The following is a 26,645-nucleotide window of genomic DNA, read 5'->3' as shown; positions in this document are numbered from 1 at the left end:
TACGATGAATCAATGAAAAATATTTTGGGAGACACTCTTGCAAGCAATTTATCAGGGGGAAACCGATACGATTTGGATATAAAGCATGGTGTTTATGCACTACTTCTGGATATCTGGTAAATTTTTCCTTTTATCTAAGAAAATCACCAAATTCAAACACAGTATATGAAGCACAGTTTGGTAAGGCTACTGCCCCACTCGTTGAGATGAAAGATGATTTGACACTGGATGTAAAGCTACTGCCATTCCACTTTTTCTTTGACAACCTATTTACAGGTTTTCTGTTCTGTCATACCTGAGAGAAAAGGGCTATGGAGCAACAGGCACTATCAGAGAAAACAGAGTTCCCAAATCGTGCCCAATTTCCTCAAAGAAAGCGCTAGTTAAAAAGGAAGGGGGGTATTTTGAATCCTCACTTTGCAAGGATGATGGTGTTATAGTTACAAAATGGCTGGACAATTCAGTGGTTACTGTAGCTTCTACCTGCGAAGGAGTTGAACCTGTATCATTTGTAAAAAGATATTCCGCAAAGGAGAAGAAGATAGTTCAAGTACAACCTCCTCAAATTATCACAGCCTGTAACAAACACATGGGATAGGATGGATGGATGAAAATATTGCCATGTGCAGAATAAACATTCGAAACAAGAGTTGGTACTGGGCTTTACTTTCTTGTCTGATTGACGTATCTGTACATAAGCTGAAGAAAGGAACGGAAGCTAGGACTACTCAACCTGAATTCAGAAGAGAAATTGTACAAGTTTACATGAAAAGATATATGAATCCCGTAAAAGGAGCAGGCAGACCGTCTATCACTCCTATGTGTGGATACAAATCGCGCGTTCCAAGTAATGTCAGATATGATGGTATAAAGCACTATATCAAGAAAACTGAGAAGAAGAGAAGATGTGTAGGTTTGTACTGCAAGCAGAAATCGTCAGCTGTTCGTTCGAAATGTGGGAAATGTGATGTAGGACTGTGTCTAGAATTCTTTGAAGTGTACCTTGAAAGTCAGTAAAACAAATGATTGTGAATTATTTTGTGTATGGTGTTATAAATTGGTTTGTAAGAATTATTTTGTTCAAATTTTGCCTTACTTGTATTAAAAATCTGATTAATAAAACATATCTTCAAATGTGTTTCAATATCACAGAAAATATTTCAGATATGCATCTGAGTGCCCAGCGTGTCCATAAGGACAAGTTATGTTACAGACTAAGACAGAGAAGAGTCAAATAATAGCTTATATGCACTACTTAGATGCACAAGAAGTTAAAAAATTGAAAATAAATTTAAATATCCAATTTTGAAAAATTCGGGCAGTTAAGGGTTAATTGTCGACAATTCAAACTGACGGCGAATGATGGTATCCCTTAAGAAATTGCAGCAAGGGACAGGAAAGAGGACATCAGATGCACTCAGTGTGTACGCCCGGTGGTGTCTCGACGTGTTGAAGAGGCTAGTCCTTCAGCCATTGGGGGAACAGGGTGCAACCAAGAGCAGACTGTGGCACACGTTGGAGGAAATGACGGCTGTTGTCTCGGTTCCGAAGTCTTAACTTGGATCTTTTCGACGACTGGCGCGACTGGCAGCGAAGGTTGAGAAGACCAATCTCGCACATTGAGCTTCAGCGAAGCTCATGATTTGAAGCATTGTTTCTAGACCCGATCGTAGCCCTTTGGTTTTGAGCCGAGTGGAAGGACTGAACCAGAGACTTCGAAGGATCTGTGATGAGCTGGGCTGCGATTTTCTGCACTTGGGCCATAGGGTTGAGAACTGTAGGGCCCCGATGAATAGTCAGCTGTGCACTACACATCAGAGGCTGCTGTGAGAAACCCAGAAGTATCAGTGCAAGATCGATAGAAATGCCTCCCACAGGCGAGAGTGTTAGAACTCTAGTGGTTAACTGCCGAAGCGTTCGCAACAAAATGTCAGAATTTGAAGCACTCCTGAAAAGCAGTGACGCTCACGTAAGTACAGAAAGCTGATTGGAACCTGAAATTGATACTAGTGAGATTTATTAGAAAAATTCAAGTGTATATCGAGATGATCAGCAAACGGGAAATGGAGGTGGTGTATTTGTCACTGTAGACACGTCACTCAAAGCCACCGAGATAGAAACTGAAGCTGCATGTGAGGTTGTTTGGACAAGACTTAGCGTCATGGGTGGACATAAAGTGATAACTAGATCCTTCTATCGCCCACGAGACTTATTTCTTGATGTAACCGAAAACTGTAGAGAAAACCTCAGTTTACATTTACGTAAATTCCCTAATCATACTGAAATCATCGGTGGAGACTTAAACATTCAACCATCAACTGGGTAGATTACAGTTTTCTTAGTGGTGGTTGTGGTAGGCCATCCTGTGAAACGTTGCTAAATGCCTTCTCCGAAAACTACTTGGAACAGATAATTCGGAACGCTACTCATGACGGAAATGTATTGAATCTAATGGCAACAAATAGACCTGACTTGTTTGAGGATGTCTTCACGGAAATTGGTATTAGTAACCACGACACGGTTGTGGCAACAATGGTCACCGAAGTACAAAGGGCAACAAAACAAAGCAGAAAGATATGTGTATGTATGTTCAGTAAACTAGATAAAAGATCAGTATGCCACATCTCAATGAGGAACTTGAAACTTCCAGCACAGGCCCGGAGCATGTAGAGAAACTGTGGCTCAAGTTTAAAACAATAGTTAACTATGCACAGCATAAATGTGTACCCGGCAGAACAGTTCATGTTGGGAGGAAACGTCCATGGTATACCGTCATTGGAAAGAAACTTATAAGAAACAGAGGCTACTGCATAATAAGTGTAAAACAAAGCATAGGACTATAGGTAGAGATATGCTGAATGATACGCGTTGGGCTTCTAGAGAGCAATGCATTAAGTCCTCAATGACTACTCTAGCAGAATATTATCAAATGATCTTTCACATAACCCGAAAAAATTTTGGTCGTATGTAGAAGCTGTCCTTAGTGGCGCCAAATTTAATGTCCAATTCCTAGCGAATGAGACAGGAACTGAAATTGGGGGTAAAAGCTGAAAGTTTAACTCTGTTTTCAACTGTTTCTCTACAAAGGATAACCCAGGATAATTGCCCCAATTTAATCCTCGTACCACTGAAAAAATAAGTGAAATAAGTATTAGTGTCAGTGGTGTTGAGAAACAACTGAAATCATTAAAACTGAACAAAGCTTCAGGGCCTGATGGAATTCCTGTAAGATTCTATATTGAATTTGCAGTTGACTTAGCCCTTCCTCTAACTATGATCTATCGTAGATCCCTCGAACAAAAAAGCGTGCCCAGTTCTTGGAATAAAACAAAGGTCACTCCTGTCGACAGAAAGGATAGTAGATGTGATCCACAAAACTACCGCCCAATACCCTTGACACTGATTTGTTGTAGGAACTTAAAACATATTCTGAGCTAAAACATAATGAGGTATGTAGAACAAAATGACCTCCTTCATGGGAACAAAAAAATGGCTCTGAGCACTATGGGGCTTAACATCTACGGTCATCAGTCCCCTAGAACTTAGAACTACTTAAACCTAACTAACGTAAGGACATCACAAACATCCATGCCCGAGGCAGGATTCGAACCTGCGACCGTAGCGGTCACGCGGTTCCAGACTGTAGCGCCTAGAACCGCTCGGTCACACTGGCCGGCCATTAATGACCATGTAGACAACAGTAATCTCAGACTTTCGCAAATAATGCGGTTATCTATAATGAAATAGTGTCTGAAAGAAGCTACATAAATATTGTCTGATCTTAATAACAGTTCAAAAAGGTGCAAAGATTGGCAACTTGTTATAAGTGTTCAGAAATATAAAATTGTGCACTTCACAAAACGAAGAAAACGTACATCGTATGACCATAATACCAATTCATTTTTGGGATCATACAAATACTAGGATGGAACATTTTGTAGGGACATGAAATGGAATGATCACGTAGGCTCATTCGCGGGTAAAGCAGGCGGTAGACTTTGGTTTATTGATAGAACATGGGGGAAGTGCAATCAGTATATGAAGGAGATTGCTTACAAATGACTCGTGCGACCGGTTCTAGAATATTGCTCAAGTGTGTGGGACCCATACCAAATATGATTAACAGGGGATATTGAACGTATACTGAGAAGAACAGTACGAACGGTTACAAGTTTGTTTAGTCTTGGGAGAGTGTCACAAAGATACTGAAGAAACTGATCTGACAGGCTCCTGAAGGTAGACGCAAACTGCCACGAGAAAGTCTCCTCGCAAAGGTTGAGGAACCGGCTATGAACGATGACGGATCGTGAGGATAAGATTGAAATAATTACAGCCCGCAGAGAGGCGTTCAAACAATGATTCTTCCGGCGCTCCATATGTGAATGGAACGTGAAGAAACCATGTAGTTTGCAAAGTGTAGATGTAGGTATGCGCTTTAACAATTGAAATATTTCATAATCAGTGATATTTCGACTTCTGTTCACCACATAGTCTTGTTCATTCACAGTAGTCTCGTTATCACATAAACCACTCACATTACTTACAGAGGAATTACCAGTAGAAGCTTAATCCACAATCGCCGTTAGTGACGCCCCTTCTCCAAAACTAATTTCACGTTTTACGATTTGGAAAATAACTAGTGAAGTGTCTTTTGTCATGTAGACGCACTGGGAAGTAAACACAGAAATCTATGGTTACAAATTGGTGGAGCGATCACGTTCATTCCACAAATAACGGATTGTCAACATTGCTTATTTGAATTATAACGCATAGGAGTACCAGTGCCTCTACTACAACCATATATCCGATATACACTCCTGGAAATTGAAATAAGAACACCGTGAATTCATTGTCCTAGGAAGGGGAAACTTAATTGACACATTCCTGGGGTCAGATACATCACATGATCACACTGACAGAACCACAGGCACACAGATACAGGCAACAGAGCATGCACAATGTCGGCACTAGTACAGTGTATATCCACCTTTCGCAGCAATGCAGGCTGCTATTCTCCCACGGAGACGATCGTAGAGATGCTGGATGTAGTCCTGTGGAACGGCTTGCCATGCCATTTCCACCTGGCGCCTCAGTTGGACCAGCTTTCGTGCTGGACGTGCAGACCGCGTGAGACGACGCTTCATCCAGTCCCAAACATGCTCAATGGGGGACAGATCCGGAGATCTTGCTGGCCAGGGTAGTTGACTTACACCTTCTAGAGCACGTTGGGTGGCACGGGATACATGCGGACGTGCATTGTCCTGTTGGAACAGCAAGTTCCCTTGCCGGTCTAGGAATGGTAGAACGATGGGTTCGATGACGGTTTGGATGTACCGTGCACTATTCAGTGTCCCCTCGACGATCACCAGAGGTGTACGGCCAGTGTAGGAGATCGCTCCCCACACCATGATGCCGGGTGTTGGCCCTGTGTGCCTCGGTCGTATGCAGTCCTGATTGTGGCGCTCACCTGCACGGCGCCAAACACGCATACGACCATCATTGGCACCAAGGCGACTCTCATCGCTGAAGACGACACGTCTCCAATCGTCCCTTCACTCCAATCGTCCCTTCATTCACGCCTGTCGCGACACCACTGGAGGCGGGATGCACGATGTTGGGGCGCGAGCGGAAGACGGCCTAACGGTGTGCGGGACCGTAGCCCAGCTTCATGGAGACGGTTGCGAATGGTCCTCGCCGATACCCCAGGAGCAACAGTGTCCCTAATTTGCTGGGAAGTGGCGGTGCGGTCCCCTACGGTACTGCGTAGGATCCTACGGTCTTGGCGTGCATCCGTGCGTCGCTGCGGTCCGGTCCCACGTCGACGGGCACGTGCACCTTCCGCCGACCACTGGCGACAACATCGATGTACTGTGGAGACCTCACGCCCCACGTGTTGAGCAATTCGGCGGTACGTCCACCCGGCCTCCCGCTTGCCCACTATACGCCCTCGCTCAAAGTCCGTCAACTGCACATACGGTTCACGTCCACGCTGTCGCGGCATGCTACCAGTGTTAAAGACTGCGATGGAGCTCCGTATGCCACGGCAAACTGGCTGACACTGACGGCGGCGGCGCACAAATGCTGCGCAGCTAGCGCCATTCGATGGCCAACACCGCGGTTCCTGGTGTGTCCGCTGTGCCGTGCGTGTGATCATTGCTTGTACAGCCCTCTCGCAGTGTCCGGAGCAAGTATGGTGGGTCTGACACACCGGTGTCAATGTGTTCTTTTTTCCATTTCCAGGAGTGTAGTTGGAAGTGTATACGTGCAAAATGAGTGGGTCATGAGTACCATGTTCTAACAAGCGAACCCACCTGTGGTTAGCGTAGTACGCCCCCCCCCCCCCCCATATACCCATTACTGTTCACAGTGGTAAAAGGCAATTGATTTTCGTGATTTTAAGGATCGTAAACCTTCTGTGAAGCAGTCCTTTAGTCTTCAGTCATTTTTGCATATTAAAAACAGAGATAAGCGAAGCGCCACATGAATTATTTAAACCGCGTTCGCTCGCGTATATTGTTGTCACGCGATAACTCCCGTTAGCCTGCTTATAATTCCATATTTAGCGTATAAAATGTTCTTGCATCACGGAGCACATATACCTTATGGCATATTTTGCAGGCTTGTTTGCTATATACTGCCTGAATTTGCAACATCTACAGAATGGTTCTAACATCTCGTCTATCGTTGTCAATGCAACGGCACTATAGTTCTTCTTGTAAACATTCACAAATTCGTCAGATATTTCTCTAATAGATGCCGGATTATCTGTTTCTCTGAGCTCTCGTAGATTTGTCGTCAAAACTTATAGCTTGGAGAAGTGTGTGGAACCTTCGTTTGCTTATCGATGCAATAAAGAAATCCGGTGCAGTCCGATCAGTGGCACATAGCTCATCACTATTGAAATGCTGTGCCTTTTTCACTCCTGCGATATATAATACACTAAATAAGCAGGTAACTCTTCAAAATCTGTCCGTGGGTAGTCTCGAGCACTCCGTGAATAAGATGCTGCCATTCTGCCAAGTTCTTGGTTTGCGTATTCCACAATGCGACCAATTACACTATCTAGAAAAAATAATTTCCAGCATTCTAAAATTGTTTTCGAATTTTTTGCAACACCCTTCACACATGGAAACTGTGTTACAGTATTCTGGCGGGACAGTTTTTGTTGGAGGAGAGTGTTGCTTCAACCAATCTGTTATGCCATCCTTACCAAGAAAGGTTTCACGATCTGTATATTGAGAAACAGCTGTAGCAGAAGTACCAGATTCGCTGTCTTGACTGATCTCTTCATGCTCAGAGGGTGGTCAATATTTGATGACAGACCCTCTATGTTAATATCCTCTGACATGACTTCTTCCCTGAAAAGTTTTATATATTTTCCTATCCAACAGAGAGTGTCATGTACTCTGTATAAACAATTGCTTCATTCAGTTCGCAAAACCCAATAAGAATACTTACTGTTCTTATAAAAGACTGGACACTTACAGGATGAAACAAACGAACACAGCCGCATGTTACAAGAAACAGGCTAAAAGTAAAGCTAGGCGGCATTCCACGAAAGGAGAAGTAGTTGTTACATAAGACCCCGTGTTAGAAAATATTTAACGTTGCGCACCACTTCAAATAATGGCACAATTAGCAAGCTATTGCTGAAATTTGATTGTCGAGTCACAGATTATATGAGGCACGGGATATGAAAGAAAGAATTTCTATATCGTCAGTTCATTAGCTTTGAAATGTGCTGGAATATTTAACTAAAATCATAAATGTTAGATTTTTTTCTAACAACGCGAGTGATCGTGGGTTAATTCGAGAGTTCTTTTTTCCTTCTGACACTGACTATACCTCTTCCGCTCATTAGTAGTACTGTGGATTCATTTGTGTCGATTCCCCTCCGTTCCTCATCAATTCCTGGAATTTCACCAAGTATAGATGACAGAGATAAAGGGTAAACTGGATCTGAAATTCTCCTATGCAAGTGATCTTGTACCAATTCTTTTCTGAGGGCTCGAAAAAAATCTCCACATCTCGTATCGTTTCAGTTTTCGAAATAACCAGGTGTAACTTGGCTATTTATTCCCGTGACTTTCATCATTTTGTATTTCGGAAGACACATCTTATTTACAAATTACAATACTAACATCGCATTTTGTTTTATTGTAAATGTGATCAGCTCATGTTTCATTTTACCTCCTGTTTCTTCGTCAGCTCCCCCCGTCAAAATGTAAGCCGGAAATCTTGGCCCTCAGCACGCGGGAGACTACGGTTATTTTTTGCGATATGCGGGAAAAGAATGTAAAGCGGTTCTTTATCTCGTCTGAGACTTAGAACTTATTTTTCTTAAGCAGTCCAACGACAGTGTTTTATAGTGAGTAGTGACCTAAATTAAATGAAACAATGACATGTGGAGATCGAAAGAAGAAGCGTAAAAATACAGTCACAGTCATGTCTTTGTCAGTTACTCGGGCGGCTTTAGCTAGAAATCATTTATTTTGTAAATAACGCGAAAAGTTACAACCATTGTGAATTTAAATGGAAATGGTAAAGTACAGAAAAATTTAATTTAGTTTACAGTCGTAAATTTTACAGTTGGCCGCGCTCTCACAAAAATGCAGTTCGGCTCTCATACATGTAAAAATGCACCGATCACAATAGCAACTGTGGTATCAACGCCAGACACCACACTTGCTAGGTGGTAGCCTTTAAATCAGCCACGGCCCGGTAGTATACGTCGGACCCGCGTGTTGCCACTATCAATGATTGCAGACTGAGCGCCGACACACGGCAGGTCTAGTGAGACTTCCTAGCACTCGCCCCAGTGGTGAAACCGACTTTGCTAGCGATGTTCACTGACAAAATTCGCTCTCATTTACCGAGACCATAGTTAGCACAGCCTTCAGCTACGTTATTTGCTACGACCTAGCAAGGAGCCAGTATCCGTACTATTGATATTGCGAATCATGTACCATAAAGAGCGACGTTCGTCATTAATGGTTTAAAGTTAAGTATTCCACCAGCTACGTCCGTTTTTCTCAATTCTAATTCCCTTGTCATGTTCCAGAGCTCACGCCAGCCTGCGTGAGCTAAAACTCCTGCATTTCGGCCTCCTTTAGGAACAAGGTTGGCTCTCCTGTCAACCATAACAGTAACAATACTGAGAAATTAAACAACGGAAAATCCAGGATGGACTGTAATAATATTATGAGAAGGAAAGTTGCAACTAACCATATAGCGGAAATGCTGAGTCGCAGATAGGCACAATAAAAAGACTGTCATCAAATAAGCTTTCGGCCATTAAGGCCTTCATCACCACTAGACACACATAGTGCGCGCGCGCACACACACATACACTCACTACACACTAGAACTGTTTTCAGTTACCTGAGACTCCAGTAGCGTGTCTGAGTTGCGTTTACGTGAGTGTGTGTTACGTGTGTATGTGTATGTGTACGCGCATCTTTCCTTCTCATTATATTGTTACGATAATGAGAAACGTATTTTCTCACTATGTTTACATTTGATTTCCGAAACAAGATTTCGTAAACCAACTTCCGAATACCGCGTCTGTTTCATTATATAAACACTCCAATATCGATCCTGGATATACGATTTTAGTTGCCCGACTTCCTCTTCCACAATCGGTTTGCGGTACCACGTAAACGCACAAATGACTTTTAAACGTGCTTGGATTGTTAGTTTACGTCTAGTTTTCAGAAAATTTCAGACAATGCAGGTGGAGTGACTTTTTGTGTAGTGAAGGAGAAGTAGAAATATTCGACTGATCATCTATTTTGACTTTTCATTGATAATCTTAAATACATATTATTCTTATTCGGTTTGATTTCGGAGTGAGCTAACGGCAATGCAATATCAGTATTGATAAATATTATTGTTATAATCCTTTACGCCATCGTCATTGGGGAGGGAGGGGGGGGGGGGGGGACACAGTAGCAGTGGGGTACAATGAAAAACTGACTGTATATAAAGTGTATGACTGTCAGGACACCATCATAGTTTTGCACCGGTAGCCGACAGTCTCTGACCATGTAGGAGATTGTGAAAACCAGATGACTGAATGATGCTGAAGTACTGAAATTGTGACTCTTGTGGTTTTCTATCTTCCTTTGCAAATTTTGCCATGTCTATAGCAACTGTTTCTACTTCTTCATTGTCGGCCAGCGTGGCCGAGCGGTTCTAGGCGCTTCAGTCTGGAACCGCGCGACCGCTACGGTCGCAGGTTTGAATCCTGCCTCGGGCATGGATGTGTGTGACGTCCTTAGGTTAGTTTGGTTTAAGTCGTTCTAAGTTCTAGGGGACTGATGACCTCAGCAGTTAAGTCGCATAGTGCTCAGAGCCATTTGAACCATTTTTACTTCTTCATTTGGTAGAATCCAAACATTGAGAAGTAAGCAGTTATCATGGGTATTGTCTCTTCATATCATTTGAAATACAGAATTACAACGTCTGATTGTGACTGAACAAATGTGTTTAATTATGCTATGGTGTATGAGTCAGAGTGAGCAGTTGTTTCTGGGGCACAGAGAGCATGAATGCAGAAAACAAAAAATGGCTTCCTACACAGTGAGAAAAAGTGCTCTTTGTCTAACAGTTCACGAAGAAATGAAGGAAGATGTGAATAGTGTAATTCAGGACGGCTTGAAAGTTATGGCTTCAGCAAAACAGTACAATATTCCTAGATGGACTCTTGAAAGTAAGACAACAGCTTAGCATAGAAGAAAGAGGATTGACAAGAGTTCTTATTGACGCCCCAGAGAAGCAGGAGTTTTTAGAATGTGATAATAGGAAGAAAAAATTGGCCGAACTCTCAGAATCAAACAACCAATAAGTTTATTTCTAAAAATGTGAGAAGGCAGCTTCAGCCAGTGGAGCTAATGAAGGCTCTGCTACTTTTCTGATGGATGACACTAATGAAAATTCGAGTCTTCACGATGAAGAAGAATTTAACGTGGAAAGTGAGCTCGAAGAGAACGACTATGCTATTGTGATAGTGGCAACCAAAGGAAAGGAAATGCCATTCCACCTTTTATTAGTATGTGCCAATCAGTTTCACGTCTCCCCTACGTCTAATTACTCAGTACCAAATATACAGTAGCCTTGTAGCATTTGTTAATCAGTCCCTAGTTACTGAGGGTCTACCGCTTAATATTTACTTGTTGTTTAACCCTATTACGAAGCAACGTTTTATATTTTCGTCGTTCTACTGTTCCCGACTCGTAGCATGGTCTTAGTTTTGTTTCGAAAGGACTTGACACCTTCGACATGCGGTAGTTTTATTGTTGCAGCTGACATAGTATGTGCAATAATTAAGAATATTGGAAACGCTACTTTAGCTCGCTGTTAGGAAATGACAGTTGATAAGTCACTATGCAATACCTGAGTCACAAGTACGGCGAATACTGAAATGTATGTGCTTTGAATCATGCAATCATTACGTATATTGTTGACAGAAATTTGGGATTAAATATTTTCACACATTTCTGTTGATATCTCCGTGGATACTTGGAGACACATGATTACGCAACAGGAAAAGAAACAAAACAGATTTTTTACCGCTCGTTTCAGTAGTTGCGTATTTTTTCGACCAAGATTTAAGGGCATTAAGGCGATAACCAGAAACCTAGAGCGCAAAAATAATTAGATGCTGAAACAGTTAGCAAAAATAGTGTACTTTTTGTTTTTTTTCTTAGTTTCGTCCAGTTAATTTTATCGATTCACACATACTGTCTCTAGACCCAGTAATGAATAATGAACGAATAATTCCAACAATCGATGCAAAACTGAACGTTTGGCGAAACAAAGGAATGATTATCGTAATTTATTCGATTCTTTTCAGATGTTTCTGTTCAACCATTTTAATTCCTTCTGACATTCATCATATTATTAAATACACCATGCGTTTCCGCATATTAACGATTTTTGCCTCTGTGTTTTCCAACCGTATTCATTCAGTTTTTTTCATTGTTCACCGCGTTGTATGTTATGTTCAGCCGTTTTGTTCCGAATATGCTTTTTATGTCGGCTTGTTTCATAACAACATGAATTCCCTACAATGCCCCTTTCACTGCGAAACATGAAAATAAAAGTATTAAATTAGAACATATGTTTAGATTGGCCACGTAATAGCATATTAATTAAAGATGGACCAGATCATCTTTTGCAGGGCGCCGGAACATGTCACGCAGACCGATAGTAAAGGCTGCAAGTAAATGGCGGAACATTTGTTAATGAAGCTGCAACTAGAATCCGCAGCATGTATGAAAGGATACAAGCGAGGTATAGTGAATTGCATATGCGGCAATAGTTACAATTTCGAAACGAACAGGGGTAACACAGTGAACTGGTGCCGTAAGTCATGACACGGTACATAACGCCATATGTCAGGATGGCCGAGCGGTCTAAGGCGCTGCGTTCAGGTCGCAGTCCACTTCTGTGGGCGTGGGTTCGAATCCCACTTCTGACAATATATTTTTTTAAATTTAGAACGAAGGTTGTTACTCAAACCCCTTTGAATAGTTGATTAGCATACACAGTATTGCAACGTGCTGTCTATATTACTCATTACGGAAATAGCCGTATTTATTCGTCATGACTAAACGAATAAACATTAAGTGCCGATGCGACAACCATTCATACTACGAGGGTCATCCAGAAAGTAAAGAACGATTGCATACCACGCCTCGAGCCTATTCCCGACCACCACGATCGCAAGCGTGCGAGTCGATTCCTCCCCCCATCTCAGCATAAGCTAATTTTTGTTGCCTAGCGATCACACCATTCGAAATGGCGGCATCCATCGAAAACCACACCAAATGCGAAGTGCGTGGTTTCAATCGTTTTTGAATGCACAATGTTTTCGAGATATCAAAATACATGCAAATAATGTTTACAGTGACAGTGCAATGAAAAGGTCTTCAGCGAAGAAATGGCGCGTTCTCGTTAAATCGTTAACCAAAACGAACTAGGGCAGACCAACGAAGATCGGAGTAGAAGGCTATCAGTCATTACTGTCATTACGGCATCAGCACGAACAGAGCAAGAACTTCAACGTCTTACTTGGCACCAAGCGATTTTCTCTTATTCTCGAAAATACGGAACTTTTAGATGGAAAACAGTTTGCAAACAATGAAGACGTTAAATAAGTACTGATACCGTGGCTAAAATCTTTTTCGGCATAGAAGTACAACATGGGAATTGAAAAATCGATCCCACGTTATAATAAGTGCCTCGAGAGCATTGAAAAATAGAGGAAGATACTGTAACTTTGTAAATAAAGCTATATATTGATATCTTATGTTGTTATTTAGGTATGCAAAAACGTTCTTTACTTTATTGATGCCCCTCGTATTAGAACTGTCCTCGTTCTCAGCTATTTGCATCTCATGCAGGCTCGTGGAACCCAGCAAAAAATTTCCTTGGTTTACATACCATGCATTCGACGTCCCATCCACCTCATTTCACTTTCACAGCCATAATAAAACATTCCACCCGATGTTGTTAGAATAGCTGGTGTTTTCGTAGGTTTGCTTGTCTGTCCAAGTAATTCTCAAGATTCATCTCTGCATTGCTCGCAGACTAATCCACCACGTTACTTTCTGATTGATTTTTGTATTATAAGACAGTATATTCAGCAGCCCTCAGACAGTCAATAATGTTGCGCAGTATTTCCTGAAGCGCAATAATATTGAACGTGTAGGTGTGAGATTTAAGAGATTGCGCAATAATATTGAGAACATCTAAAACTTTTTAAATATTATGCACTGTCCAGATATATATGCCATCTGTGGGCAGTATTGCGCAACATCCTTGACAGTATCTCACGTGCTATAGTCTTCGGGAATGTTTGTATTCTCAGTTTAATGTTCTTGTCATCTTCGCTGAGCGTGAAAATTTGAAATGAGTTCGAAGCAAGAAGTGCGAGCATTTTTATTAGAATGCACAGAGCTGTATAAAGCGAACCAGGATGTAAAAGCAGAGTTTTAAAAGAACAGCAACACAAAGAATGAATGTTACCGACGTTAATGATATACAGGAACACTATCCCACGGAAACAAAGGAAGACGTAAAAAAATTAATTACTTAAGGACCAATATTCGGAAAGAAGTGAAAAGAACCAAGGATTCGAGGAAAAGCGGTGCTGGTTCATATGAAGTATTAGAATCCACTTTGTGATACTTCGATGAAATGACGTTTCTTCTTGATCAAGAAGAAATGAATTCAGTCAGCACTGTGTACTGTGTAAGATGAGCAGGAAGAATCTGTCAGCTGCATAAGTATTTTTTTTCAGTTGATTTACTACATGCATGTGCAAGGTACATCAACTAATGATAATACCTTTGTCAGATTATTAAACACAAATGTCATCTTACCAAAAGTCATACAAACGAGGTTGATGTTACCAATAGAGGTTACCCTTGTTAGTAAGGTGACATATGAGAGGTTATGTTGTTTAGGCATTCAGTTTAGCACCATAAAATACCGATAAACTTTGTCGTAGGCCAGTGAAACAGAGACTGCAACTTCTGCATTGCCTAGACTGAAAAGGAAGACAAGCAAGACACGCTCTTAACTTAGCGTGTCAGAGGCTGTGGAGCTTGCAATCAAATTGGTCTGATTACGTCATGTTCTATGTACCAAGTGTAATTACCGCTACAAGATGTTACATAACGATACCCTTTTTTAACTGTCATGAATTTTGTAAATATTTCTTGTAAAAAAATTGGCTTGATTATTTTGATGAAGGTAAATGTCAGAGAGGTTTCTAAGCATGGAGATATTTAACAATTTTGACCACTGTGTAATTATCTTTGTATTTAACAATCTGTGGACTAGTAGTGGGTAAAGTAAGCTGTAGCCTGTGTCATAGAACGGCGCTTCCGCGCATCGGCTCGGAGCGGAAAGGAAGTGGTGTGTGTGTGTGTGGGGGGGGTGGGGGGTTTAGAACTGTGTATGCTTAGCAGCAGAGAGCGGGCAAAGTCCACGTTGCCGAACTGTGCTGCTGCAGACAACAGTCAGGCTCATTTGCCTACGGTTCATGGTGTTACACATTCAAATCTATGAGCGGAGTAGTACATATTAAAACCAATTTCGATCAGTCGTCATGAGAGAAATATTATTCACGTCTTGACGACGTTAGGTCCTCTGCTCCACAGATTTACTCCGCATGATGTTGAGAGGCGAGAACAGCTGACACAGTTTTGTGAAGTCGTGAAGTACAATTTTCTCAATCTGACAATTGACTAACGACATGATGATTCAAAATCTTGCAAAAATTATCATTTATTGCAATTTGAAGTTTATTATAAGTAAAAATGTAATACACAACAAAATTAACTTCAAGCGCAAAATGAAATCATCATATTTGCTTGACAACTGCTTCTACTCAATAGAAATTTTAAAAATGTGTAAGGTGTGTGTGTGTGTGTGTGTGTGTGTGTGTGTGTGTGGATGTGTTTGACCATAGTTAAAAGTGTACTCATTGCGAATAAAAAAGAGTTAGTGGTAGAAAAGAATAAAGTAAAAGACCATTAAAATGGTCAGTAAGTTGTCACATTTTTCGCTGCTACTAGGTATTATGAGTGGAAACTAACTCGTTTGACATTACAATGAGAGACCGCATTTAAATCCAGTGAAGAAACAGACAATTAACGACCGTCTGCGAATGACTCCAGGGAATGTTGACCGATAACATAAAAAACCACCGATATCTCGAGAAGTAACTGTTACTGTCATTTTAGAGCCTTATTCAGTCCGTGTCACGAAAATGACAGGGGTTTACGTGTGGAAATATCGCGCACCTGACGAATTTATCCAGCTGCGTTCTCGCGTGTTATTAGAACATTATAGTCTGCGTAATTCAAGGGATACAAAGTCCTAATCAAAAAGGCTAGGAAGTTCTCATTATTATGTATGTAACCGATTTGTTGAAAAACACATTTTGTAAACCACGAGTCTTTATAACTAAGAAATATTATTACTTTGTTCCAAAGTCTACATCATCATACCATCGTCACTTCTATTTGAGTCTTTCTCAACAATCTGTTTGTAAATTTACGACGATAGGTTCAAGGCTTACATCCATCATCACTTCCCTGCCAAATTCTTCTTTCTGAACCTTTTTAGCATGCCGCACAGACTGTGCCCACACTACAGGTGGGATGTTGTCTGTTGGCTCATACCCAAGGTGACTTGTATAAGTTAACGAGGTGCATGAGATCGGCACGATCTGGTTTATACTGAGCTTAATATTTTTATTTTTAAGCCAGGCAAAATACCAGCCTTTGTGTTGTTTGTATTGGGTGTTTTCTCTGTACCAATTGAATTATAACTGGCAGTGACCGACTTCGAAGCAAGATATGACAAGAAATGTGAATCACGTCATGAAACTGGCAGCGTTCATTTCCGAATGGTGGTTACTGCTATTTTTGTTATACATAAAAGTTTATTCTCAGAAAAAAAAACCAGAAGAAGAGTCAGCATGCTAGTAATTATCCAAGAACCTATTCCTATGAGAACTTCAAACCTGTAAGTACCATCACTCATTTTCCAGCAAATCTTCCTGGAATGTTCTAACTGACCTACGCTTCATCAAGGTAATACACTGTTGAGCTACCTCTTCCTTTTGCATCGTGAATCATTATATGGGATGTAGTTCGTGCCCGTTTCACTTCCTTGAACTAAAAACTCTCTTTTTCACATATCTGGAACTAACATCTTTTCAGATTCTGTACATTGGTGATGCGCTTACCATTGAATCCAATTTTCTCCTGCATAACTGTAACACGTTTTTTGATGTCAGTCATTCATTATTCACACGGAGCATTTTAAAACATCGTTGTTAAAACCATCCATTTGTGTTACACAGGTTCCTTGCGTTTTCGATGCTTTCCAGGTGACATGAAACCAACTTTTCCTACAGTTGCTACAGCTCTGACACATTCGTGCACAATTCTCTTTACGTTTCTCTTGCCGACAGCACATGATTCTGGAGTCTGTTCTTGTGTATTCAAATGTCAACTGTAAGAATTCATGTCTGAAAAAGTTATTAATACTGTAAATAAATCCTATTCGCCTGTTTCTGAAGCATTTCATATTTATTGCCATCATCTCACTTTTTTAATCACACTTAAACATTTACAGACACACATACTGCTGCGATAAAAAATAAAAAATAAAAATAAAAATTGACAGTTGAATGAATAATTCGGTTGTCGCGAAGTATGGCAACATTGCAGCATGTAAGAGGGAGATTCTCCCTCCCTAGCTGTAACTTACTGCGACTGCTTGGAAAGGCAATATTATTGTCTGCCAGTGGTTAGTTTGCAGATTGGCTGTAAATTGGGCCGCATTCCTACATGATGCGAACAATAGTTGCTGGGGAGCAGTTAGCCGAGAGAGGTTGTGTATGGCCGCATGTGGCAAAAGTTGGGCGAGTGCTGCCCATTATGTCTAAATAACAATGCTAAGAAGTAACTTTTGAAATGGTGTACCACAAAGAAAAAGTATTATTTAAAATTTGTGGATTCATTTCAAGGATATATCATCAATGTGAAAACCGAAACATGTTCATTGTACTGATTAGAAGTGATACAACAAGACAAGCCAGTGAACTACTGCAAATCCATATATTTTGTCAGTATTCTACAGGAAAACGAGAAAGAAAACCCCTAGACGTAAACCACGACAAACAACGAAGAAGAATTTTACCAGCTAAGTACCAGTTATTTGATCAGTCAACATTTCTGAACTTTCCACCCTGATTGATAAGTGTGCTGTTACGAAGGACGAAGTATAGGCCCTATGTCCTAAAGATCAGCAGAGACAGAATTGAAATAATTAATTTGAATCAGTAATTATAGGGTGCGGTATCAGAAGATGGAGAAAATGCCACCTGAACAGCAAATACATGCAATGAAAGCTCTCAGCGATACACTGCATGAAAGTCATTTTGGCAGTTTGTATAGGTACTGTGTGGCTACACACCCACCTCTCACAGCCACAGTTTTGATATCTTCACATCTTTCAGCGCCTACTACAGCAGCATCACGTCCACAGGAGGAAGCAGTAGTCGCAGCGCAGTACTTCTCCCAGTTTACGTAGTTCATCGTGCTATTTTCGTCAAATACCATAAAGTAAATGTCTTGTGACTAGGGCCTCCCGTTGGGTAGACCGTTCGCTGGGTACAAGTCTTTCGATCTTACGCCACTTTGGCGACTTGCGCGCCGATGGGGATGAAATGATGATGATGAGTGGGACAACACAATACGCCGGGAATCGAGACCGGGCCCTTAGGATTGACATTCTGTCGCGCTGACCAATCAGCTACCGGGGGCGGGCATACCATAAAGTAATTTCTAATACTGCATCAGAGCGCGCACAAATTTTTTCCAGAAAGTTTTATTTTTTTCAGTTACTATATTTCTGAAAATTTGGCCGTGATGAATTTTCCTACAACACCTTCCTTTGTGGCTGTGTGATATCGTTCTCTGTATTTCTTTAGTGAAACATCATAGCACTCATTCGTTATGTTTCTGTTTTTGTAACAATGTGGAGTTTGTGCAGCCTTTTGTGCAAATTCTTGTAAAAACTGCAAATAATTAATAAAAGGGTGTATATATACGACGGTCGTCCACAAAGTAAGTTCCGTTTGGTTATATAAAACAAACGTGTACAGATACAGAAAAAATATTTATTGTACAAAAATCTACAACTGTTAAACTAATTTTCCACATAGCTTCCGAAATTTTGTAGGCACTTGTCATAACGTGGTACAAGTTTTTCTGTGTCTTTTTCGTAGAAGGTTGCCACCTGTGTATTCAACCATGTGGTAGCATGTTCTTTCAGCTCGCCATCATCGTTGCAGTGTTGACCACTAAGGACAGATTTTAGGTGTAAGAAGAGATGAAAGTCGCTAGGAGCGAGGTCCGGGCTGTACGGAGGATGATCAAACGCGTCCCAGTGAAATTCCCGTAAGAGCTGTTTGGTTATTGGGCATTACCGTCCTTCATCGAACAGTCGACCCATCTTCTAACCACTGAATCACTCATAGCATTTTGTCCGTAAACCCCGCAGATTTGCAGATGAATTTCCTTTGGACTAACTTTCTTTGCATTTAGAAAACGAATCACGGATCTGATTTCACACGCAGCGGAATTTTCAATTACGGCTGACATTATAAAGAAACACTACAAAGCACGCGTCGGCAGCAGAGATCTGAAAATGGCGTACATGTCTTCTCCTTGAGTCAGAGTAACTGCCGCGCATGCTCGGAACTGCGATCGTAGCACTGCCGCGGATAGTAATAGAAACGGAACTTACTTTGTGGACGACTCTCGTATATACAGTGTACTTGTATACATTACTTACACGAATATAACCCTTTAACAAACGTATTATTCCATGACTCGTTTCCATAATTAATAATGCAACATTGTGTTGTTATTGTGAAGTACGTACGAGGTTTGCAATTAGTAGGAAACAAGGTGAGAGAACCTAGAAAGCGTTGTAGTGCATAGATCATTGGGAGCATTGAGGGTGAAGGCAGAACACAACAAGAACAGTTACGTAATTTTTTTCAGTTGATTTATTATAGTTACATGGAACACACATGGAAAAGATACATATTAAGGTGCACGCGATAACTGCATATTAAATATCGGGTTTTCATAATGCTTTCCAATACTACTAACAAACTTTATGTTGCCGAGCTACTTTAGCATCGTTATTGAAGTATTGCGTATGTAAATTGTAGACAAACCGCTTCTTTCTCCCATGAGCCTGGTATCGTATATCCTTCCCCGTTTACACCGTCTACTTCATCTGTATGGCACTACAATACAGATTTCCTTCTCAAGTAATAATATAAATAGCAACACGCCAGGACTATTACTGTCGCTTTCTCTGGAGATAGAGCAATAGCTCTTTGAAACACACCAAATTTCGAATTTAAAATTCCATGAGCGTTTACGACAGTCCTGAGTGCACGACTGAGTCGGTAGTTCAAATTTCTTTGTTCTCTAGTGAGTCTTGTTTAGCTGTAGGGTTTCAACAAATTATCGGTTGTAGGAAATGCCTCATCCCCGACAAAAACAAATCGAGAAGAGATGTCACTGTTTGGCAGGTTGTTCGATTGAAACAAGTCTCCAAATTTCGATTAATAAATGCCACCCCCATTTGATACAAATCATTCACACCGACAACCACAATTAAGAACTCCTAATTGGCATTGATAAATCCCAGTATTACTATAATTAAAAAGTGTTTACAGTTGTAGAAAAGTGATACAGAGACAGGTGTTTTCTTGATGGCGACATGTTTCCCTCCAAAGCGCCGAGACAATGCGGAAAATTCAGTCGTAAATCAAATTCAGTGCAGTTTCTTTCCATTCATCCGGTGCACGAGGCAACTGTAACATGTAAGACGGGGTTGCCCAGCGCGTTACGCTGTTGAAGCGCAGGAGGTATTAGACCATGATTACAGTGGACGGTGGTTCGGCGCGATGGCCCTATTAATTGCCCCGCTAGGTCGCCGGATTTGACGTCGCCATATTTCTTCCTGTGGGGATATTTAAAAGATAAGGTGTACCAGCAACTGGCAACAGGCCGAATAAGAAACGCCAGTGCTGACATTCCTGCATAATAAGTGTACGGTCATTTGAAAAGCGGATCATCAAGCGTATTGATGTTGGCGGTACTACGCTCAAACACTTTCCCTTATTGGAAAGTAGAGTAGCGTTCACCACGAGCCACGGCCACAGTGGCGCTTTAAGTAGGTCCGTGTTCGATATGTCGGATGAATACAGCTTATCGAATGGGATTTTCAGTCAGAAGTTACGAAATACTGGCCTGCCCTACTCTCGCAGCACGGAGGTGATACGTCGTGGCATTGGATATTCAAGGGGCATTGAGTAGCATGTCGCAATTACGATTATGCACCGATTTCTATTCCTCCGACTACAGCGCCATCTGCGGCGAGCGAAACGAAGAAAAATACTTCAGACAAAACGTATGTAGATTTTGCCGTAGAATCGTGATCTGCTCTTTAAAATGGGGGTTCCCACTGAAAATATAAACGTTCGCTCCCGATACCAGTGCATGAGGAGGGACGGGGGATCGAGTGTGGTATCATTGTATCCCTCTCCGAGACAAAAACAAATTTGAATTATAGCTTTTTGGATTCGATGTGTAGTTTTAGAGATACTGGGTGATCAAAAAGTCAGTATAAATTTGAAAACTTAATTAACCACGGAATAATGTAGATAGAGAGGTAAAAATTGACACACATGCTTGGAATGACATGGGGTTTTATTAGAACCAAAAAAAGAAAGTTCACAAAAAGTCCGACAGATGGCGCTGGACAACAAATCGTCAGTGACTGCGCATGACAATCGAGTATAAAAGGAGCTGTAATGAGAGAGAGAATCAGACGCGCCAGCAGTCGCAGCATGTTGACGTTACCTGAAAAGGCGCTTTTAGTCAAGCTGTATTATCAGAATGGGGAATGTGCTAGTTGAGCGTTACGAGCCTATCGCCATTGGAAGGGGATTCGAACGGGTAAAGGTCCGTTGACAAATGCAGCTGTGGCGAGAATGATTTCGAAGTTCGAAGCCACGGGTTGTTTAGACAATAGACCCTGTAGTGGCCGACCGAGCACAAGGCGTAATGCTGCTGAGACAGTTCAGGAAGAAACGGAGACTGCAGCGGGTTCGTGTATGCACGGGGAAGTCGGCGCTCGTGCAGTCGCTCGTGGCACCGGCGTTCCTTACACTACTGTTTGGTTGGCATTTAGGCGTACCCTCCAATGCTATCCGTACAAAATCCATCTGCATCATGAACTGTTACCTGGCTATTTAGTGAAGCGGAGGGCATTTACGGCGTGGGCGTTTCAAAAGATGGCGGAGGATGACGATTGGTTGAGTAATGTGTTGTGGACCGACGAAGCTCATTTCACGCTCCGAGGGTCTGTCAACGCCCACAACTGCAGAATTTGGCCTACCGAAAATCCTATAACTGTCGTGGAAACTCCATTGCACGACGAGAAAGTCACGATATGGGTTGGATTTACCACATCTACCGTTATCGGGCCTGTTTTCTTCGAGGAAATGCGTGATTCTGGTTTTGTAACTGCTACCGTGACGGGTGAGAGGTACGCCAATATTTTACAGAATTGCTTCATCCCCAGCCTGGCTGATAAACACCTGCTGGAACGTACGATGTTTATGCAGGATGGCGCTCCACCCCAGGTTGCTAGACGCGTGAAAGATCTCTTGCGCGCGTCGTTTGGTGTTGATCGTGCGCTCAGCCGCCACTTTCGTCAAGCTTGGCCTCCCAGGTCCCCAGACCTCAGTCGGTGCGATTATTGGCTTTGGGGTTACCTGAAGTCGCAAGTGTATCGTGAAAGACAACATCCGACGCCAATGCGTCACCATAAGTCCGGACATGCTTTACAGTGCTGCTCACAACATTATTCCTCCACTACAGCTGTTGTTGAGGAATGATGGTGGACATATTGAGCATTTCCTGTAAAGAACATCACCTTTGCTTTGTCTTACTTTGTTTTTCTAATTGTTGCTATTCTGACCAGATGAAGCGCCACCTGTCGGACATTTTTGAACTTTTGTATTTTTTTCTTCTAATAAAACCTCATGTCATTCCAAGCATGTATGTCAATTTGTACCTCTCTATCTACATTATTCCGTGATTTATTCAGTTTTCAAATTTATACTGACTTTTTGATAACCCAGTACTTCGATATCTTCAGCTAAAATAAACACTATATGCATACGTGTGTTTGTGTACGTTACTTACCCATGTAATTCTTTGATGCATCTATTATTGCATGACATGTCTCCATAACTATGACTCCCATATTTTGAGGTGAAATGTATTTTTGAATTTTAGCTCTCGGAATGACTTGCCAGTAGCAAGGTGTCACAGTGTAATAGATAATCGCAGAATTAGTGGAATTGCGCCTCTCGTTGCAGTCTGGTGCTTTTTGATCATGGGACCAACCATTTCCAGTAGTGCATCAAATATTGAACCATCAACAAGTAAAAATTATGATAATCTGCACTCTCATTCAGTCTCAGTTTTCTCAACAAGTTTTCGTGAATTTATTTTACCAATTTTACATCTACCATCTTTCCTTTTTCGTTTTGTAACACAACAAAGCAATTACCACTGTCGCTGCGTCTTTATTGGCCATGCTTTGGAATACTCCGCGCGTCAATAATACTGTAGAATAATATTGTGCAGTATTATTGCGCAGTCAGAGGCGAGCTCCAACCGTATTGCACAATATTATTGACCATCTAGCGGCAGCTTTGCTCCTGTAAGTAAAAAATATAAATATTATACATAATACCATTTTCTTTCAGTCTGAAGGATACATTCTGCAATAGAATATTTAAAACCCATACCATTTCTACCGTCGGAACTCAAAGCCACAGCTTCCATTTTACAATACAAGGCAACGACGCTAACCTGAGGATATGAAGAGTGATGTGGGTAAATGCTTGGTTTTTGTGGTGGTCGAGCGGTTCTAGGCGCTACAGCCTGGAACCGCGCGATCGCTACGATCGCAGGTTCGAATCCTGCCTCGGGCATGGATATATGCGATGTCCTTAGGTTAGTTAGGTTTAAGTAGTTCTAAGTTCTAGGGAACTGATGACCTCAGAAGTTAAGTCCCATAGTGCTCAGAGCCATTTGAACCATATTTTTAAAATATCCGACCAGTAATCAACGACTTCATATTCAGTAATCCAGTCAGACGATCGACGTTTGCACCTGTCTAAAGCCACTCTAGCAGTAATAATGGTATTTAGAGCAATATTAAAAATATTTACAAAATAGAGAATTAAATACATACATAACATTAAATTTTCAGTTTCGAAATATTAGTACTAGTGTAGTACTGTATCACGATATTAGTTTCCTGGAGTGTCGAGTTATCCCTGATCATTGAGAGGTGTACAAAGTTGGTGCATTTTGAATGTTTTTGAAATCACTAGTGATTGTTCAGAATAAACATTTTTGTTCAAACTAATGTATATTTATCAGAACATTGTGCCTCATTGTGAAACACGTGAATGAATCACATAATTCTAGTAATATTTGATCTGAATATCAACTACTCCAAACATTTTGAGAATAAACTATGTCAACTAATAATCTTTTATGAGCAAACATTTTGATAAAAGCATTTTTCTCATGCTACGGTCTGCATCCAGGATACATTACGATGGTCTTTCTGTGAGATCACCAAAACCTCCATCTTCATCACATAGTTCATTAGTTTCAACAAGTCACATAATAAACTACAGTATGTAGATGCAAGAATTTCAACAGAGATTTAACATTAAGTTTCTTTTGCTGAATTCTCGTACGTTCAGTGTTGTTTTTGTTGTGGTCTTCAGTCCTGAGACTGGTTGGATGCAGCTCTCCATGCTACTCTATCCTGTGCAAGCTTCTTCATCTCCCAGTACCTGCTGCAAGCTACAGCCTTCTGAATCTGTTTAGTGTATTCATCTCTTGCTCTCCCTCTACTATTTTTACCCTCCACGCTGCCCTCCAATACTAAATTGGTGATCCCTCGATGTCTCAGAACATGTTCTACTAACCGATCCCTTCTTCTAGTCAAGTTGTGCCACAAGCTCCTCTTCTCCCCAATTCTATTCAATACCTCCTCAATAGTTATGTGATCAACCCATCTAATCTTCAGCATTCTTCTGTAGCACCACATTTCGAAAGCTTCTATTCTCTTCTTGTCTAAGCTATTTATCGTCCACATTTCACTCCATACAAATACTTTCAGAAACGACTTCCTGACACTTAAATCAATACTCGATGTTAACACACTTCCATTCTTAAGAAACGCTTTCCTGTCTACCAGACGGCTTCCCCTTTCATTTCTTAGCCCCAATCCATACTCACCTACTATGTTTCCTTCTCTCCCTTTTCCTACAGATGAATTCCAGTCACTCATGACTATTAAATTTTCGTCTCCCTTCACTACCTGAATAATTTCTTTTGTCTCATCATACATTTCATCAATTTCTTCGTCATCTGCAGAGCTAGTTGGCATATAAACTTGTACTACTGTAGTAGGTGTGGGCTTCGTATCTATCTTGGGCACAATAATGCGTTCACTATGCTGTTTGTAGTAGCTTACCCGTACACCTATTTTTTATTCATTATTAAACCTACTTCTGCAGTACCCCTATTTGATTTTGTATTTATAACTCTGTACTCACCTGACCAGAAGTCCTGTTCCTCCTGCCACCGACCTTCACTCTTTCCCACTATATCTAACTTTAAACTATCCATTTCCCTTTTTAAATTTTCTAACCACCTGCCCGATTAAGGGATCTGTCATTCCACGCTCCGATCTGTAGAACGCCAATTTTCTTTCTCCTGATAACAACGTCCTCTTGAGCAGTCCCCGCCCGGAGATCCGAATGGGGGACTATTTTACTTCCGGAATATTTTACCCAAGAGGACGCCATCATCATTTAATCATGCAGTAAAGCTGCATGCCCTCGGGGAAAATTACGGCTGTAGTTTGCGCTTGCTTCAGTCGTTGGTTAGTGTTGCAAGGCCAGATCAGTCAATCATCCTGACTGTTGCCCCTGCAACTACTGAAAAGGCTGCTGCCCCTCTTCAGGAACCACACGTTTGTCTGGCCTCTCAACAGATACCCCTCCGTTGTGGTTGCACCTACGGTACGGCTATCTGTATCGTTGAGGCACGCAAGCCTCCCCACCAACGGCAAGGTCCATGGTTCATGGGGGGGGGGGGGGGGGGGGAGGGGAGGGGGGAGGGAGGTTCAGTGGGATTCACATTAGGCTTCAAGATGCGGAACTGCTGTTGCATTATCCCACTCATTGTTATTTCAACATCAACTTTATTAATGTGGTGACTATCAAACTTAAATAGCTTGTACTTAATAACACAAAACCTCTCTTTGTTTTTTATTATACTGGATTTAAAATGCTCTTTAAATCATATTTGCAAACCAGTAATGTCATCCATTAGTAAACAGTAAATGGAAAATATTTATTGATTAATTACGTCCATCCTTCATACGTTCCCTTGTCTCCACTCTTCTCATCCTCTTTTCAGCGACAGCAAAATGCTGGTCGCAATGCAAGGACGGATGACCTCTCCCTGGCAACATATGAAAACTTTCTGAAATCTGTGCATGTATACTGACTGAAAAAATATTTCATCATGGGAATAATTCTGGCCAATGCAACCATCTGAAAATAAAAATAAGTCTTTGCAGTCTTCAGGAAGATAATTCTTCATATAGACATTTAAACACGAAAGAACTTCATTCACTCGTACCTTGCCATGGAAACACCACACTTTTATCATTTCTCAAATTTATAACTGTAAAATTATGCAGCCACAACTGTCGTTAGTACAATACATGAAAAAGGAATGTTCTGCTGAAAGTGAAAAGATATTGCCTTTGCATTTTTATTTGTCTGAAGGTACTCCGTTGTCTCTTTCATTGAAGTTTTAAATTCATTAGCTTTTGTTTTATGAAGTTTCGGAGCATCTTGCAAACGTTTTGTGAGTACAACAGTTTTTTCAGTGCTTATCTTGACACGATGTTCCTTCCAAAAA

General features: G+C 41.2%; 1 protein-coding gene and 1 non-coding gene across 3 annotated transcripts in view; both read left to right on the top strand.

Moving 5' to 3' along the window:
• Positions 1 to 26,645, top strand: part of LOC126356264 (uncharacterized) — a 241,031-nt gene that overhangs the window by 135,652 nt on the left and 78,734 nt on the right. The gene's annotated exons all lie outside the window — the stretch shown is intronic.
• On the top strand, positions 12,398 to 12,481 carry Trnal-cag (transfer RNA leucine (anticodon CAG)). The gene has a single exon. It is a non-coding gene; the product is annotated as a tRNA-Leu (tRNA).

The sequence above is a fragment of the Schistocerca gregaria genome, chromosome 3, assembly GCF_023897955.1.
Source record: "Schistocerca gregaria isolate iqSchGreg1 chromosome 3, iqSchGreg1.2, whole genome shotgun sequence".
In the NCBI taxonomy this organism is placed as follows: Eukaryota; Metazoa; Arthropoda; class Insecta; order Orthoptera; family Acrididae; genus Schistocerca; species Schistocerca gregaria.
This window is presented reverse-complemented; position numbering and strand designations above follow the sequence as displayed.